The 17,097-nt window shown below is 41.8% G+C and overlaps 1 protein-coding gene across 15 annotated transcripts in view; it reads left to right on the forward strand.

Moving 5' to 3' along the window:
* The first annotated feature begins 1,350 nt into the window (after positions 1 to 1,350).
* Positions 1,351 to 17,097, forward strand: part of rbm47 (RNA binding motif protein 47) — a 31,186-nt gene continuing 15,439 nt past the window's right edge. For 4 of the 15 annotated variants that reach the window (XM_071504197.1, XM_071504205.1, XM_071504206.1 and 1 more), the window contains exons 1-2: positions 2,496 to 2,774; positions 3,277 to 3,497. The gene's annotated coding sequence lies outside the window, so the exon portion shown is untranslated. Of the gene's footprint in view, positions 1,644 to 2,494; positions 2,775 to 3,276; positions 3,498 to 14,063; positions 14,281 to 17,097 lie in introns of those variants that run through there. The other 11 variants (XM_071504215.1, XM_071504217.1, XM_071504198.1 and 8 more) reach the window with 10 other exon arrangements.

The following is a 17,097-nucleotide window of genomic DNA, read 5'->3' on the forward strand; positions in this document are numbered from 1 at the left end:
CTGGTTTAGATAATCTAACTATAGCGATGGTGCCATGTTTCCACATCTCAGCAGTTACTTTGATGAACAGGGTGTTATCATAAACCAAAAGAAACAATGGCTCTAATTACACAATAGTTAAGGTGTTATAAACCAGAATTGTCCTTTAACTCAGACGTCTTTACAGATATTACTCATAGGAGTTCCAGTTCCTTCATTATTGTATAATGGAAAGTAAAACTGATTTGGTGCTAAGTTAATTCAATTACTTGTCACGTTGTGTTTTATACCATTTTAGGCCCTAAAAGTGACTGAACACCTGTTTCTCAAATAAATATAAAAAATCTCAACATTTCTGCCTCCTTGTGAACTTTGTATCTTTTCTGATGACTTTAAACTGTGCCCGGAGGTGCATATAGATACCCCAGCCAATAAAGCCATCATAAAATTTTGAACAATCCTGCCCTTCCCATTAAATAAAACCACCCTTATCTCTGTAACTGATACACCACTGGTTTGTGAATGATCCCTCCCTGCATTATTCCATGACCCAACATGTTGTGTCAACAAGAGACAGTATAACAAAGTGAGAAATATGCTGCACATTTGACTGTATTTCAGTTTGATTTTAATAAAGACTGGAATATTATACACTTCTGGTGTTTTTGAATGGATGCGTCGTCAAAGTTATTATACTGGTAATTTATGCAGATGGATTTCAGAAGCCTGCACTGTATTAACATGCAAAAATAACGTAACTTAAAAGCAGGCAGAGTTTGTACTCTAACGGATTACCCACCTTAAACAAGTCTGTGCAAGCGGATTTTCATATTGTATAGAAATAAATTATATATGGTGGGGAAAAACACAGTCAGCAGTCTAAAACTCAGCAGTAAAAATGAGTAAAAATAATACTAATAATACCAGATAATGTTGTCATGTGCATGTAAATACTATGTGCCTGCACACTGTTCCTCAAATAATGATAATTAAACACCAATAAACTACTTCCACCTGTGATATTAAAGATAAACGTTTTCCGCGATGTATTTTGGTTGCTAAAGGTCATCTGTGAACGGAGCAGCCACTCTGTTATAGTACAGTTATAGAAACTTGTGTACAAACTATGTGTCTGTATTTGCACACTTCATTCAAGGCCTGTGAGATCTGTTAAGTAAGCATTAAAGTCAAATGTATTGAGCAACACGTCCAACGGCCCCGGCCTCCTCCCTACCAGAGTTCAGCTGCTGTGTTGAAACGTTATTTCTCTGTGTGAGCATGTCTGACTCAATCTCAGTTTCCTATACACACACACTGGCAAGTTCCCTACTGGGTGTGTGTGCAGGGACTTTATCTGAATGTATGCATGTGTGTTAGTGTGTGTGTGTGTGTGTGCGTGCGTGTGTGTATCTGTGCTTGTGTGTTGTTACTCTAAACAGCTTCCTCACTTCTCTCTTCTGTCCTCAGTCTGTCAGTTGGTTGATCGCGGTTGTTACTGTTCAGCACAGCTCTCTCTCTCTTTCTCTCTCTCTCTCTCTCTCTCTCTGTCTCATTGTTTCCATGACAACTGGCTGTCAAGAAGACGTCGCACTCACCTCACACCTGAGATCAGGAAGAAGGAAGTACCTTAGCCCCGCCTACGTCAAATTCTGCAAGGAATTCAGGTAGGCAAACACACATACATTCAAAGAAAAACTCACACACACACACACACACGTTGAATGAGAGGTGAATGCTGGAGGTCTGGAGTGTTGAAACTTCTCTACATGATCAAACAAGTATGATATTGTCAAAACTGAAAGAGAATAAAAGCTGGGGTGGGGTGGGAAAGAAATATGAAGGTTGAGAATAAGAAACACCAGTTGAGCCGGTATAGTTTTGGTTCTTGATCTTCACTGTTTTACTTTCACTTCAGGTTTAGAGCAGGAGCAGGACTGACAAAAGCAACAAACTGTTTATATTACGCATTTAAAGTTTCAGTTTTCCCCCTCAGAAGTCAGTCTTGTCTGTGTCATCCTCACGCTGACAGTTAAACGTAAGAAATCTGAGAGGACGTGAGTGAGTTGTTATTACTGAGAAATGTCATTACAGAGGGATCAGTACCGCACAGTATGCACGTCATTGTAACATCAAGACAGCGTGTCATCATGACCTCAAGGGTGTACATATGTTTGTGAATGAGTGCAGGGTGGCTTGTGTGTGATCATCAGTAATAAGCATGTGGTTGATGGGATCATGTGGTGCGAGGTTTTGTACTAGGTGTGCAGGAAACTCCTTTAGAGGAATGCTGCTCTGACTGGTATGATTCAGGTCTGCCTGTTTTTTTTTTTTTTTTTTTTTTTTTCAGATACACACACGCACACACACACACACACACACACACACACACACACACAAGCAGATTGGCTAGGGCCACAGGAGGATAGCATTTCCCATCCGGAATGATAGGAGGGAGGGAGGGAGGGAGGGAGGTGTGTTGGGGGTTTGGGCAGTCAGATTCTGGTTTGGTGAGTTTCAGGAGAAGGCAGTGTGTACACCATACACAGTTCAAGAGAGAAAGACAGACAGAGCGAGAGAGAGAGAGAGAGAGAGAGGGATAGACAGATGGAGAGAAAGATTGAGAGAGATTTTCTAAATTGAAAAGAGACGGAAGAGAAGACTAAATACCTGAACAGGAGATAAAGTGTTTGGAGGGTTTAGGTGACGGACGCCGAAGCTCCAGCTCCAGCAGCAGCAGCACCTTCACTTACCATCATGCAACCTTGACTTGAATGACGCGTCAGCTATGGTGTGCTGTAAGGAAGACAGGTTTTTGTTTCTTTCTGGATGAAGTGGGTATTCTCTGATGTGTGTCCGGGGATCATTAGTGTGTTGGTGTGTGTTTTCAGAACTTTTTTCTTTCCTTTTCTTCTCCTCTCCCTCCCGCACCTCTCCCCCTCTTCTCGGTTCTGAGGAATGTGGGGCTTATGTCAGTGAGAGTCAGGTACCGACTCACTAATTACCACTGCATCCCCCACCCCACCCTCCCAACCCCGCCCCCCCTCTCTTTCTCTCTCTCTCTTGCGTTTTCCTTCAACTCCACCACCTTCTGCCCTCTCCTCCACTTCAAGACCTTGTGCCCTGCCACCCGCCCCTCCCCTCTCCCGCTGTTGCGTCTACAAGCACTGTCGTGACTGAGAGGAGAGGAGAGGACAAACACAGAGGATCTGAGTCAGAATCCAAAAAAACACCAAAAGGAGAAGAGAAACTCTGACTTGTCCCCTCTCTCTCTCTCTCTCTCTCTCTCTGTGTGCTCAGTTTGTTAGATGTGTCTGAGTTCTCCTCTGATTGTGCTTTGGGGGACCTGTCATTGAAGAAAGGAGGCGCCTTGACAGCGAAGGAGAGGCCAGAGAGAACCTGACAGACAGGAGGAGAAGAAGGAGAAGAAGAAGGGAAGATGAGAAAGTGACAAGCTGGATCATTGCTTTTGAACAGCGGCAGAAGAACCTACAGTGACTACACGTCCCATCATCCTACAGGTTGGCAAGAGACGTGTCATGTGTCTCTTTTTCTGTCCTTTCTGTCTGTTTCACATTTCAGTCTCAGCGTTTGACAGTTTTGATACAAGGCTGGTTGAGGGACATGGTGTGTTTTCTCATCTGGAGGACTTAGAACACACACACACACACGCACACACACACACACACACACACACACACACACACACACACACACACACACACACACACACACACACACACACACACACACAGTGGGTATCTGGAAGGACATTTCTTCAGCTGGTCCAGTGTTCACTCTGACCCAGCTGACTGCTGTAACCTTCACTACAAGGTTGTGGGATGGGGACTCGATGTTTATTTTTTGTGGGGATGTGTGTGTGTGATCAGTTGCTGTCTTGTCTAGTCGTCTGTGTGTGTGTGTGTGTGTGTGTGTGTGTGTCTGTGTGTGTTTCAGAAACTGGTTGAGCAGGGTGCCAGTTAGCCTTGGATGTCCTGTTGTTATACAAACGAGATTTAGCTGTGTGAGGGATACATGTGTGGATGCATGTGTCTGTTCATATACTCTCCATTTGTGTGCAGTTACAGTATACATGTGTGTCTGTGTATAAAGGCTCACATCTAGCTGATTTTTTCCAAGAGCAGCTGTCTCTCTGACACTCAGCCCAGACTCTTCAATATCTGTGAGACTGTAACATTACATTTACAAGACTCGAACTTACCACTCAACTGTAGTTTGGAGACTGTCTCTCCATGACCTTTATGATGAGCCTGCCCCTTGGACGAGATTTTTAATATCTAATCTACAGTAGATTCTATTCAAAGCGACCAAATTTACAAAACCGGCATAATACAGAATAAGACTGGATAACAACATTTGCAGATGCTACTTTTAGTAGATGTAGAGGGATGCTGATAGCTTGGAGGTGCTGTAACGTGAGATAAAAGTTATAATATCCCTTATTAACTTACTGTGGAGGATAGGACAGTGTGTGTGTGTGTGTGTGTGTGTGTGTGTGTGTGTGTGTCTGTGTGTCCTCCATCTCAACAGACGACCAGCTTCCTTGTGAATACTGTAAATACACCCACAGGTTTAAGGTGTGTGAAAGGTGTGTGTGTGCATTCAAGTGCTGGTCGGACCTGATGAAGTGATGACACATGGTTTCTTTAAAACTGCCTCATGCAAAACCAAAAATAGATACCAGTTGAATGGTTAGTATGTGAGAGTGATGATTATTCAAATGGACCTGTGTGCGTGTGTGTGTGTGTGTGTGTGTGTGTCTGCCACACACTGGCTGTGGGTTTCATTACTGATTGTAAAAGTAGGTTCTAGAGGTGAACCATTTTTCAGAAAGATACTTAGCTGTCGAACCACTATCACATTCCACAACTGCAAAAAAAAAGAAACAAAAAAACACAAGGGGGACAGACAGACATCCAAGGCAAGGTTTTATATCTACAGTTTTTTTCTAGAGTGACCTTAGTGGTATCATGTTTGTGCCAGCCCTAGTTTCAGGAAGACAGACACCATTAAGAAACATAGGGCAACAGAAAGTAAAAATAACAGCTCTCCTTTGTTTCTTAAGTTAAAGTGATTTTCCAAAGCAGGAAGCTTAAAAAAATCCTCATGCAAAGGGAAGAGAAACAGCTTATGAATTATACACTCTAACACACACGCACACACACTTATAGTATATGTCACATGATTGTCACATGACCATCTCATGCTCATGATGGGGAAGCACAGATTCAGTCTAGTGTGTGTGTGACAAAGCCATAAGCCTAATCCACCAACACTGAGGCAGAAGTCTAAAACTGCAGTGTAAAGCGACTAAGCAGAGAGAGAACCTGTTAGCACTATTGTGTTGTTTATGAAACACCTGTAACAAGATCTGATCAGCCTATCTCTCCTCTCTCCCTCTTTCTGTTTGTCACAAACACACACACATACCTGGAAAGCACAATGGCCACATTCTTCCTCTCTATCGCTCCGCTGCACCTCCCTCTTCAGCTCCCCTCTGATCAGACCAAACGCTGAACAGCAGCGAGACAAGGGGAAGCTGAAGCAGGTAAAAATGAGGGTTGCACAAAGGTAGAAAAAAGAAGGGAGCTGTACAATTTAGAGAAGTTAAGAAAAACAGCAGTGTCCTGTGTTTAAATCAACAATTAAATCAAACATATCTATTGTGATGGTTTGGTTCGCGCTGCCAACAGAAACGGGTTAGTTAGACTTTGGAAAATATCATGGTCATGGCTAAAATGATACAACACTGACTGTTGGTAGGAAATGGGCTTCAAACAAGGGTCTCCGATATCAAAGTCATACCACTCATTTTAAAATAACATGCTGTGTTGACCCTAACTTACTCCTGAAGAGGTTTTACAGTGAGATAACAATGGCAGACAACAATTGTTACTTGCACAACTGCAAGACCACAAGAGGTCTTGTGGTGAACACAAGCATAGGTTAGTAGGAAATGAATAAAATACAGCCACAATTTGCAAAAGAAAACAAGCTCCTACAATCAAATATCAGCTCGACCCACTAATGATTATGTGCAGGCACTCAGAGCTCTCCGTTAGGGAAAGATTGTGGTTTAAGACAGGAAAAGTCTGCAGTGATTTGAAGCATGAGACACATTTAACCCTAACCCTACCCCTAACACCACAGTCTCTCCCTAACCTGAATCAAAGTGCTTTTGTTGACTGAACCCAATCACATGCAGGACTCAAGTGGAAATTGGGTCTATTTCTTCAGTGGAAAGTAGTTCCACTGAAAACCATTCAGCCATTGTGCAGAGTGACAGGGAGAGTATTACAGTAAAGATCGCTCTGTAATGCTGCGAGTGCACAAGCAGACTTCCAATCACCTCCATTGTGTTGAGGAGGAGGCGACAGATATTGCAAAACCTGCACAAATTAAGCGAAAACTGCGAGGATTGACAGCTCAAAACTTAATGGAGAAAACAGAGTTTTTTTGTAAAGCCCATGAGACGAGATATTGTGCAACTGTCTCTCTTCTGAGAACGTGGCAGGACCGACACACACTGTTGAGTGTGTAAACAGGTGACATCCACACAGTGTGAAGGCTGGATCAACACTCCTCCTCCTCCTCTTCCCCCCTTTCTCCTTACTCCCCCGCCTTCTGCTGGTCAACCTTTGACCTCTGTAAACCCCCCCCCCCATGTGGTGACACTGCTGAACCCTCCATCCTCTCCTCCTATCCTGCTCGCCTCCCTCCTTCCCTCCTCTGTCCTCCAACCTGCTCATACACTAATGCTGTTATTATGCTTCATTTCACTGCTAGTTTCTTCCATCGCCTCTGGACTCCGTTAGCTGGATGGAGTTTTTCTTTTTTTAGGCTTAGATTGAGTGTGAACATAGGCATATTAAAGGACAAGTTTGTCTCACAACAAAACTCAAAACTTAATTGACCATATCTACATTAAAAACATTGTTTGTTGTTTGTAACAGTTGAATTGTGAAGAGATCCTTTCCTATGGTGTCTGCAATGTGTGCACAGAATGACAACATTTACATTACGATGGCTTTAGTGAGGGATGTCGACAACTCTTTTAATGTATATACATGTATGTGAGTGCTGTCTTAAATTAGACTTTCAAAAATTTGAACCTATCCTTGAGCTTGCTCACACACACACACACACACACACACACATAAAAAGCATCCAATTGCTGTGTTCTCAAACAGACTCTTCTCTGCATACCTGTTGCTACACACAATGGGCTAGTTGTCTGGACAGCAGGCCAGGAGGCGAGGTGTGTGTGTGTGTGTGTGTGTGTGTGTGTGTGTGTGTGTGTGAGCGCGCAGGGGGTGATTTGATTCTGGCAGGGAAGGCAAGCAAATGTGGATGGTGTTGAGGGGTGTGAGCGTGTAGGAGTTGGTAGGGTAGAGTTGGGGGACAGAAACTACCGGTACTACGCTGCAGCTCATGATAAGTCCCAACCCCAAAAGACACACACATAAAACACACTGCACAGTCTTCTATATAATCTTAAACCTTTGTCGCAAAGTGGAGACTGTGGGAGAACACAAGGTCAGAACTAGACAAGAGATGTCGCTACTTCGAATTTGTGCAGCATGACAGAGAGAGAGAGACATGGGGAGAAAGCAAGAGAAAACACACACACACACACACACACACACACACACTTGCATGCATGCATACACACACATCTACTTTGCCCCCCACCCTGCCAGAATGGAATGTTCCATGGGCCGAGACTGACTCTGTGAACCCATTCACAAAATGGCACAGAGTAGGCACGCTTAGGCCACACACACACACACACACACACACACACACACACTTGCATGTGCAGACAATCGGGCTCATCCCTCCCTCTCTCTCTCTCTTTCTTCCTCTCATCTATCCTTCACACATCTTCCCTCTCTCCTACGTTCTCACACTCCCGTTCTCCTGTTCCCTTTCTCCTCTTTGTTTCGCAGGTAGTCTCAGCCTGTCATTCAGTGTGAGAGCAGGTGAACAGGTGGATTACAAAGCGTTTTAGTTTCTCAGGATTTTTTTTCTCTTCTCATCATAAAACTTGTTTTTCGCTGTGGTGTGCGTGACACTGTTTACAAGTGTAGCTATTGAGAGTTTTGGGATTCTGTAGTTAGGGGGCGTTAGCTGGAGTTGGCTGCCACCGAATTCCACCAGCTTTACATTCAGCCCATATCTGCCTGCTTTACTTTCCCTTCTCATTCTCTCTCTCTCCCTCTCTCTCTCTCTCTCTCTCTCTCGTGTGTGTGTGTGGGTGTGATAGAGAACAATTTGTCTGACTGTCCAGCGAAACAAGGGATGGTGAAAATTGCAGGTTTAAGATTGCTAGTAGATAAAATGTCTGTACACTTAATTAGATGTGCTGATGAAGGTGACATTCCATTTACTGGACAGTGCTTTATAATGTACTCTTGTTATTTTACACGCTTGTAATTGCACATATTGTATGCTGAATTATTCTGCCATTTAATAAAAAATGTACAGAGATACTACACAGCAGGATCAGTCGGAGGATGAGATTGGACAGTATCCATTCATTCTTGGAGTTAAACCCATACAACCCCTGTAATACATGAAATCATTTAGGCTTGTTGTAAATTGTAGCACAATAAGCTGGTGAGTGTGGTGGATTAAGGCTAGGGGCATGCGTCACATGAACTAGTTTGTTATCTAACCAAATCTGTAGAGTATATATAGTGGCCGTAACTATCATTTATACTCACAAAAAAAACTGTAGTTATTTGAAGAATTAAAAAGAAAAAGAGTTTGAAAAAGAAATTCAAATCCTGCCTCATGGTCTCACCTCTGCACCCCAAGACAATAATTGCAGTGGCACTGACTATTGGATTGTCTGGCTGTGAACTCACTCCCTATTTACTGTATAGTGTCTGTATCATTTTGTTTGAGAGTCTGAACTCTGAAACTGAGTTTCACCACTCTATAGCGTGTCCAAAAACCCTCAAAATGTCACGAAAAAGTAGTGTCCATGGCCTGCACAATACTTTCCACATACAAAAATTGACACTCCTCAAATGTCCACTACAATCATCAACTTTTTTTGTGAGACTGTATGTGTCACTTTTTCTTTTGTTTCTAACGAAGTCATTTGCATTCTGTGGCTGAAGTGTGGCTTTATTTACAACATGCCAGAATTTACTGCTGTGTGTCCATTATTGTTGCCACATGAAGATGGCACATTACATGTTATAATAATAATGTAACAATGTAAAACTGAAAGTTCAAAAGCAAGATGTTATTTCTAAGAAAAGAAAACACCTCTGATTTCAGCTGGGTCTGGTATTTCATCCACATGCTGCTTACACACTATCACATGATAGTTTCTGGGTGTGAGGACAGTCATCCATGTTGACGTTACAGTGGTTATTGGTCACTGGCCAGATAATAAATGGCTTCACTGCGGTTATAAGTCATGAGGACGACTGTTCTTAAATTTTCAAGTTCCTTCAAATCTTTTCTTCAGACCTCTTGTTCCTTCCTCTTCTCTCCTTCTATGTCTCCTTGACCTTGGCGGTGATATTAGCACCTAAACACACAATGCTCCTGCTCTGCCATTGGTTAGTGACAAGCCACATGACTGGATTGTCAGCTGACCAAATTCTAGGCAAAAGGGGAAACTTCTTTCATCAGGATGGAAGAAAAAAAGAGGTAGGACTTTAATGTCAGATCCTGTGTGTGTGTGTGTGTGTGTGTGTGTGTGTGTGTGATAGCAGGGCAGAAAGGCTCTCTTTTTGTGCTGAGTCATTTTTGTTAATCATAAGTGGGACACTGGGATTGGTTAACAATGGTTAGAGGATGTGAGGTGACCCTTTGAATGAGGAAGTGTTACAGCAGAACAAAGACAGATATGAAGTCTTACTCCCTGAGGATTTTTAAGCAGAACATACTTTTTAGACTTTACACCGGACAGGTTACATTCGTCTCTCCACACACGCACACGTGTCGTACCGGTTGTGTGTGTTCGGATAAATGCAAGTGTGTGACACCCTACAGTATTTGCTCAACTGTTGGGACTTTGATGAGAGGGTCAGCTGAGGTTGAGGATCCAGTTTAGGTCATTATTTCAGTTTTCAGTACTTGACGCGCTGGCTGATGTGATATTTATTTCAGTTTGACATGACACTTAAAATGTAGTGTCTTGATATCAGTAAATAAAAGTGCTTGTACAAGCTGTTACAGGAGGGCAGGGCAATAATTCTTAATTCTTTTTACATGTTTTTTTTTAATTTTCATTTAGTTTTTAGTTTTATTTGAATGTTCAATCTAAATCCAGGTTTTGTGTTAGTTAGTCACAATAATTTCAGTTTCAGTTTTCTTTCTGTGGAAATGAATGAGCTGTCCATTTTACTTCAGTTTTAGTTACACTCTCTGAGGCCTGCATCATAAAGCAGCACTGGACAATAAAATTATATTTTCTTGCATTAAAAAGAAAAAAAAATTTTTTTAAATTGGATTCTTGTTTTTCCTGTTATTTCATGTTATATCAGTTGTGGTCTTGTAGTCTTGATTTTGGTTAACTAAAATGTTAACTGTGAGACAGCATCAAGTCACAGCAAAACCCTTTAGGCAACAGTCAGAGACACACAAACACAGATGCTCCAATTTGAAATGTTGCTGATGAAGGCATAACCTGTTGCCTGTTGGAAGTATTTTCTTGACAAACAAGCACTTTGTTGAGATGAGGCCTGTCAGCTGTGTCACACCGACACACATCTCAGGACATCTCACGTTTCTCTAGAATTTATGTTTGCATGAACAGTTAGTAAAGTTTACATACAACACAACACTGTACTTTTAACAGGTTTCTGCAAACATAGATGCTGGAATTTGCTTGCGATGACATCATGTTTGACTGACAGTAAATCTCCAATGTTTTAAAAATGTAGCACCTCGTAGATTATACTTATTAACCATCATCAACAACGTGTACTGGAGTGAACTGCTTGCTTCATGGAGGTTTCTTTGACCCCAATTTTAATCACTTTTTAAACAGAATTATCAGCTTGAAAGGCCACTGATACCAAATGGAAACTGACACACAATATAGCCTGTGAATGTGTGTTTACCATACGTGCTTGAGTGTGTGGACGTGCACGCATGTATGCGAGAGCCTGACTAATACCAATATCAACACTTTTGAAGAATAATGAATTATTAACAATACATTGACCAATATTATTACTTTTCTTGCATAAAGACATGTAATAAATAATATATAATATTGTATGAAGAGGACATATCTGTTGAACAATAAGCCTTATTTTTTACAGATGACAGTAGACAAAAAGACAGTAGACAAAAAATAGATAACAGTAAGTAAGAGCAGTAAATGTAAATGTAATTACTGTAAGTGATATACATGACTTACATGTATATCGTTGAGTTTGCCTAAGCTATGTGTGTGTTACTCTCAGTTTGGTTGGCAACAAGACAGCACACTTGAGACTCATCCTCCCATCTGTCCCAGTGACCGTTGTAAAGCTGTTTGTGTACAGCTTCTTACAGTTGTGTATGGATTCATATCAGACCTGCAGGGCCAGTTCCCCCACGTCTATTATCACTGAGCCGATGCCTATCTCCTGCTCAGTGCATGACTCTGTGCTTTTGTGGCATCTGTTGACACATATCTTGGGCATCTCTTAGTTATTTCATTTCAGAAGTATCGGTCTTATTATTATCATTCCATTGTTGGATTGTGTTTTTAATCTCCACTAACTGTTACAGCTGTCATATAAGTGTTTACGTGCTGCTTATGAGTGCTACATAGGGTAGGGAGCTGCTGACGTGAGCTTGTGAAAGTTGTTGAGACATTGTATGTGCTATTGGACTATAGAAATAAACTTGTGTGTGAGTCTGTTTGTGTGATACAGTGTGCTGGTGATAAAGTCATCTCTTTTAAAATAGGTTTATGACTGTGTACGGCCTTCACTTCAACCGTTTTACACCCTGTTGGTTGACAGAAGAGATTTCTCCATCTGTAAACTTTGAACTGGCTATCTACATATATTGTGTGTTTGTGTGTGTGTCTGTGTGTGTGTGCTGCCAAAAAGGCAAGAATCAGTGATTGCATGTCCTTCATTAACAGAGTCATTGGTTAATGTGTCACTTGTGCAATGGCATTTGCACACACAACACACTCATACACACACTTAAGCTAGAGTAGAATAGCACCCCGACTGATAAGAGTGTAGGCCCTGTTCTCTTTAAGGGTTGTTTAAGGTTATGTACACTTCCACACATTGTCAGTGTGGTCTCCTTCCTATTCTCTCTGACCCTCTCTGTGTTTCTGTCAAATATGACTGGAATGTGAAAGCTGTATTCTCTCTATTTCTAATGTATTTATCAGTGTGTTGCCAGTAAAGTGACTGTGAAATCATACTTACTGCAACCTGCATAAATTAAGCTTATTAAGACAGCTGAAGTTGTCTTAATTTAGCTGAACCTAAATAATCCTAATCATTTCGGTGTCAGGTCATAAAAACCTGGATTTGTCAGGAGAAGACCATTGGTTCACTGTGGCAAAGCCAGAAATGTGTAGTGGACTTTTGGGCACACTAGCTTGTGGAGGAAAACTTGTTTGAAGTTGAGAAAGCTTTGACTATCATGCTGATAAAATACTATGATTACCAAGCCACTAGGGCTTCAAACCTGCAGAAAAATCCTAAGTGATCACAGAAGAATCTGTCAAATTCAGCTCTCAACAGGTTCATGGTAAAATGCCACAGGTCCTAAAGTAATCTCTTCTCATGTGTTTTTCTAGGCTCTGTTTGAAGTAATTTGAGTCTGTGCCCTTGTTTTTTAATATGCCTGGGGATATTTGGTTTGATGAAATACAGTAGTTCTCTGGATAGAAGTGCTCACAAGGAGGCAACTGCAGAAATCTGTAGTGTAACTCGGATGAACTTTGACCTTTTGTTAATCTTTTATGGTTAGCTTTACTTTGGTTTGAGCTCAGATGATGTGCTGTCACTTGCTCATAGAGTAAGGAACTATTCTTAACCACACTGGCTTGAATCTAGGGATGGTGCTGTGGGCCATTCTTCCACTCAGGTTCAGACTGAAATGTCTCGATAACTAATTGATGGACTGCCATGAAATTTGGTTCAGACGTTCGTTTTTCCCAGAGGATAAATCCTGATGAGTTTGGTGATCCTCTGACTTTTAATCTAGCGCCATGGTCAGGTCAAAATTTCAATTTGACCAATACTCTTGCTTACGACAAAATACATGCAAAACTAATGACATTCTCATTCTCAGCCTCAGCTGTGCTGTTAGCATGCTAACATGCTAAACTAAGATGGTGAACATGGTTAACACTATACCTGCTAAACATCAGCATATTAGCATTGTTTTTGTGAACATTTGAGCATGCCGACTTTAGTATTTAGCTCAAAGCATTGGTTTTTTATGGCTGTATTACAGAGATTAGAGAGATGACAGAAAAGGAGCCGCTAGTATGGTTGTAAACAGGCAAACAAACTAAAATTGCAAAGGCAGGAGCACAGTTACGCAGTGCAGACTCGCTGATTGTTCGCTGCCGACAATTATTAAGATGTCTTGTGTAGTTGAGCACACCTCCCTATAGTTCTGAGTGTGTTCGCTACACTGTGTTAAAAATAAACCTTGTTCAAAATAACACAGGTTGTTTTGACTTGGGGAACTTGTGATAAATGCTTTCTGCTTATGTTGTCCCTGGAATTTGGGAAATTTCTTGTGGGTGTCACTGAGAAGCAAAACAGCAAATTCCAACGAAATGTTTTTCCAGCGTTTTCCTGTCAGTGGTTGTGAGATTTTCCATTTTATTTAATAAGGAGAGGTGAGCACACTCAAACACCTTTCCCTGATTGTAGTCAATCATCACCTTTCGTCACACCCTTTGCCCTTTCATCCCTTCCCTTCCCTTTTGTTTTATTCCTTATCACCTGAGAGAGTGACAGAGAGAGAGAGAGAGAGAGATTGAAGAAGGAAAAAAAGGTGGGGGGTTACCTGTACTGAGTAGCCCCACCTCTCTCTTCTGGCCATTGAGAATGAGTAAACACTAAACCACCTTTGCTTATCTCCACACTCAAACACCCAGACACAGCAGGTGAGGAGAGTCTCTCAGTGCTGTAGCCTGTCAACACCAAAGGACAGTGAATGGACAGAGACAACGTGAGTTTTAGACAAGTGTGAATGTGCAGGGAGACTCCCAAAAACTATACGCATTGACTGCATCTCCTTGGCCCGCTCATCGACATCTGCGCTCCTCAGTTTGGGATACAGGTACAGTGTTAACATCCATTCCTTCCTGAAGGCCTCTGTGTAGAAGTCATTCCTTCTTTAAGTCTCTTTTGAAAAACTTGCCATCATTTCTTCTCGCTGTGTCACTCTGTGATTTTTTTTCAAAATGACTTTTGACCCTGAAATATCTCATTTATTTAGCCGTAAAAAAAACAACAACAACAAAAAAAACAATCTTTTTTAAGCAAAATGCTGTTGCTCTGAAACTGTTTGGTCTCTTTACTTCCTGGTAACTCTTGCCTCTGCTCTCCATGCTTTTAATTGACATTATGAGCCTCAACTTTTTGCTCTGTGATTTTGTCTTGTTGCCTGTATTTTTACTTGTCTTGTGGATGATATCTGGTACACTGCTTTGTCTGGACAGAGTTACATTTCACCAGACTTCCCTGTTTGACCACAAAATGACAGACAACAAAGGCACTTAAGCCAATCAGTGCTTGTAATGGAGATCAAGATGTCCTTACAATGAAACCAGTGGAACCAGTGGAGTGGCATGGCACTGTATGTGTGTGTGTGTGTGTGTGTGTGTGTGTGTGCGCTTTGGGTGGGGGATAAAAAATGCTTCAGTGACTACCTGGAGAGGCTGGTATTATTACCTATAGACTTCCGGGTTCTTCGTCATATAATATGTGGACTTTTACCCTGGTTAAGGTGAGCTGTTTGTTTTGCTGTGTTGTGTGTGTGTGTGTGTGTGTGTGTGTGTGTGTGTGTGTGTGTGTGTGTGTGTGTGTGCGTGTGTGATTAAGTGAGACAGAATCCAGTGATCCGGTGCTAAATTTCCTTCATTTAAGTTGTGTTCAAGGCTCAACATGCAATGAAAAAAGTGACAGTATTTTTTATGGTTCACTTTTTTGTTGGAGCTGTTCTAACCATTTAAACAAAACAATTGTTTTGACAGAAATGTGACTTCAGCTGCACATTTCTGTAATTGTATCACTGTGGGAGTCTGACACATGCTCATTTAACTGTGTTTGTTGACAGGGTGGACCCTTGTTTGAGTATAAAAGTGTGTATAAGGGTTAGCTCTTCTGTAAGCCTATGTATTAAATGTGGGAGTGACGGATGCTGAAACAGAAAAATGAGGTTATACAGTACGTACAATTGTTTGGGTCTTTTATTGTTCAGTACGTCAAATATTACCAAATCTCCTCCTTAAATTTCTTGCTACTATTCCCCTCAATCACACACACATACACACACACACACACACACACACACACACACACACACACACAGCAGCCCACTAAAGCCTTTATCACGAGTGTGTGACACTGTCAATGTCAGTAGTAATTGTCTGAAACAATGTCTCCTATGGCCTTGAACAGGCTCGCTGATTAGCCTGAGGAATGTGTTTGCCTAAGGCAGCAAAGCCCCTTTCAGCTAATGCTAAAGCTAAAGCTTATGATTAGTAATGACTGCGTAGCTGTGTGAAGGGACATGTGGCAATATTTAGACCTTTCTATCCTGTCATGCTTCATATTAAAACTTAAGTCAAAGTCCCTCTGTTTATAATTAGTGTATAGACTGTGATTGGTGTTCAAAATAAAGCCTGAACTAGTCATTATCAATGCTGATGGTGTGGAAAAGAAAATGCTAAGATGCAGACTCTGTTGTGTTTCATGAAATCAGGGTGTAGGAGTAGAATCGTGGGGTTTTGAGTGGACAAATGTGAAGGTCCTGAAGGCAGGGGGGCTCTCAGAGTAAATGAACTGGAATCATCCCTCATTGGTGAAGTTGGGGTGGGCTGGAGGCGGTCACTTACGCACTCCGTCTGACCTGAAATTCTTCAGGCCAGTTTCACTTTGAAGGGCTTTCTAACACTGAGGGAGGGGAGCCTGCATGAGGAGATCGGAGGGGGAACCTTTGGTCCCCTCCGTTCGTTAGCTGCTCTCACTCCTCTCCATCTGGTCTTTTTTTCTCTCTCTCTCTCTCACACTTCTCTTCTCTTCATTCCTCTCCCCTCCTTGCCCTTCTCCATCTCGCTTTGCCCTCCCCTCTGCACCTTCCTCGTTTCCCCCTCCCCACTGCTCTTCTTGGAGGTTGAGTGAACCAGAGGAATGAGGGTGACAGGTACATGGATGGAAGGAGAGCAAATAAGTGAAAAAAATGAGAGAGAGTGGACAGAGAGAACAGTGGTAGGGACAAACATGAAAGGGGCTCACATTTTGTAAAATGTAGATTAGATTCAAATGATTTAAAAAGAAATTCTTCAGTCTCTGAAGCAGGTTTGTTTTGAGTTAAAATGAAATGGAATGAAAATGAAATGAAAATGAGTGAAGATGAAGCAGCAGTTGAAGTGAAAGTGGTGAAAGGAGTTGAAGATCTCAGTTGAAGTTTCATGCTGGAGAGTTGAGAGAACATGCTAAAAAGTAATGAGTTCAAGCTTCTTAAGTGTGATTTTTTGGCCTATTTATGGACTGATGGCCTATTTATGGAAATCACCTTTGGATCTGGGATGTTGTGATGGACATTTCTTACTATTTTCTGACATGTTATAGACCAAATGATCCCATCAATTAATCAGGAAGAAAAACAGCATAATGAAAATAGGCAGCCCTAATATTGTGCACTAACTGTACAGAGCCCCTCTTGATATATAGCCGTACTTCAGTGCAACAGCTCCTCAAAAACAAGGCAAACAGAAATCCTAAGATGACACAGCTTCCTTCTTCTCAGTCAGCAGTGTGACTTAATTCTCCATCCTGCTTCATGCTGTTGCAGTCAGCAAGCTGACAGTTGAGCTACGTGAACCACCGAATGAGGACATCATGTGTCCTGAGGGGTCGACCACAGTTCTCA

The sequence above is a fragment of the Trachinotus anak genome, unplaced genomic scaffold (assembly GCF_046630095.1).
Source record: "Trachinotus anak isolate AG129_WGS33_773 ecotype Australia unplaced genomic scaffold, CSIRO_AGI_Tana_v1 ptg000019l, whole genome shotgun sequence".
NCBI lineage: Eukaryota > Metazoa > Chordata > Actinopteri > Carangiformes > Carangidae > Trachinotus > Trachinotus anak.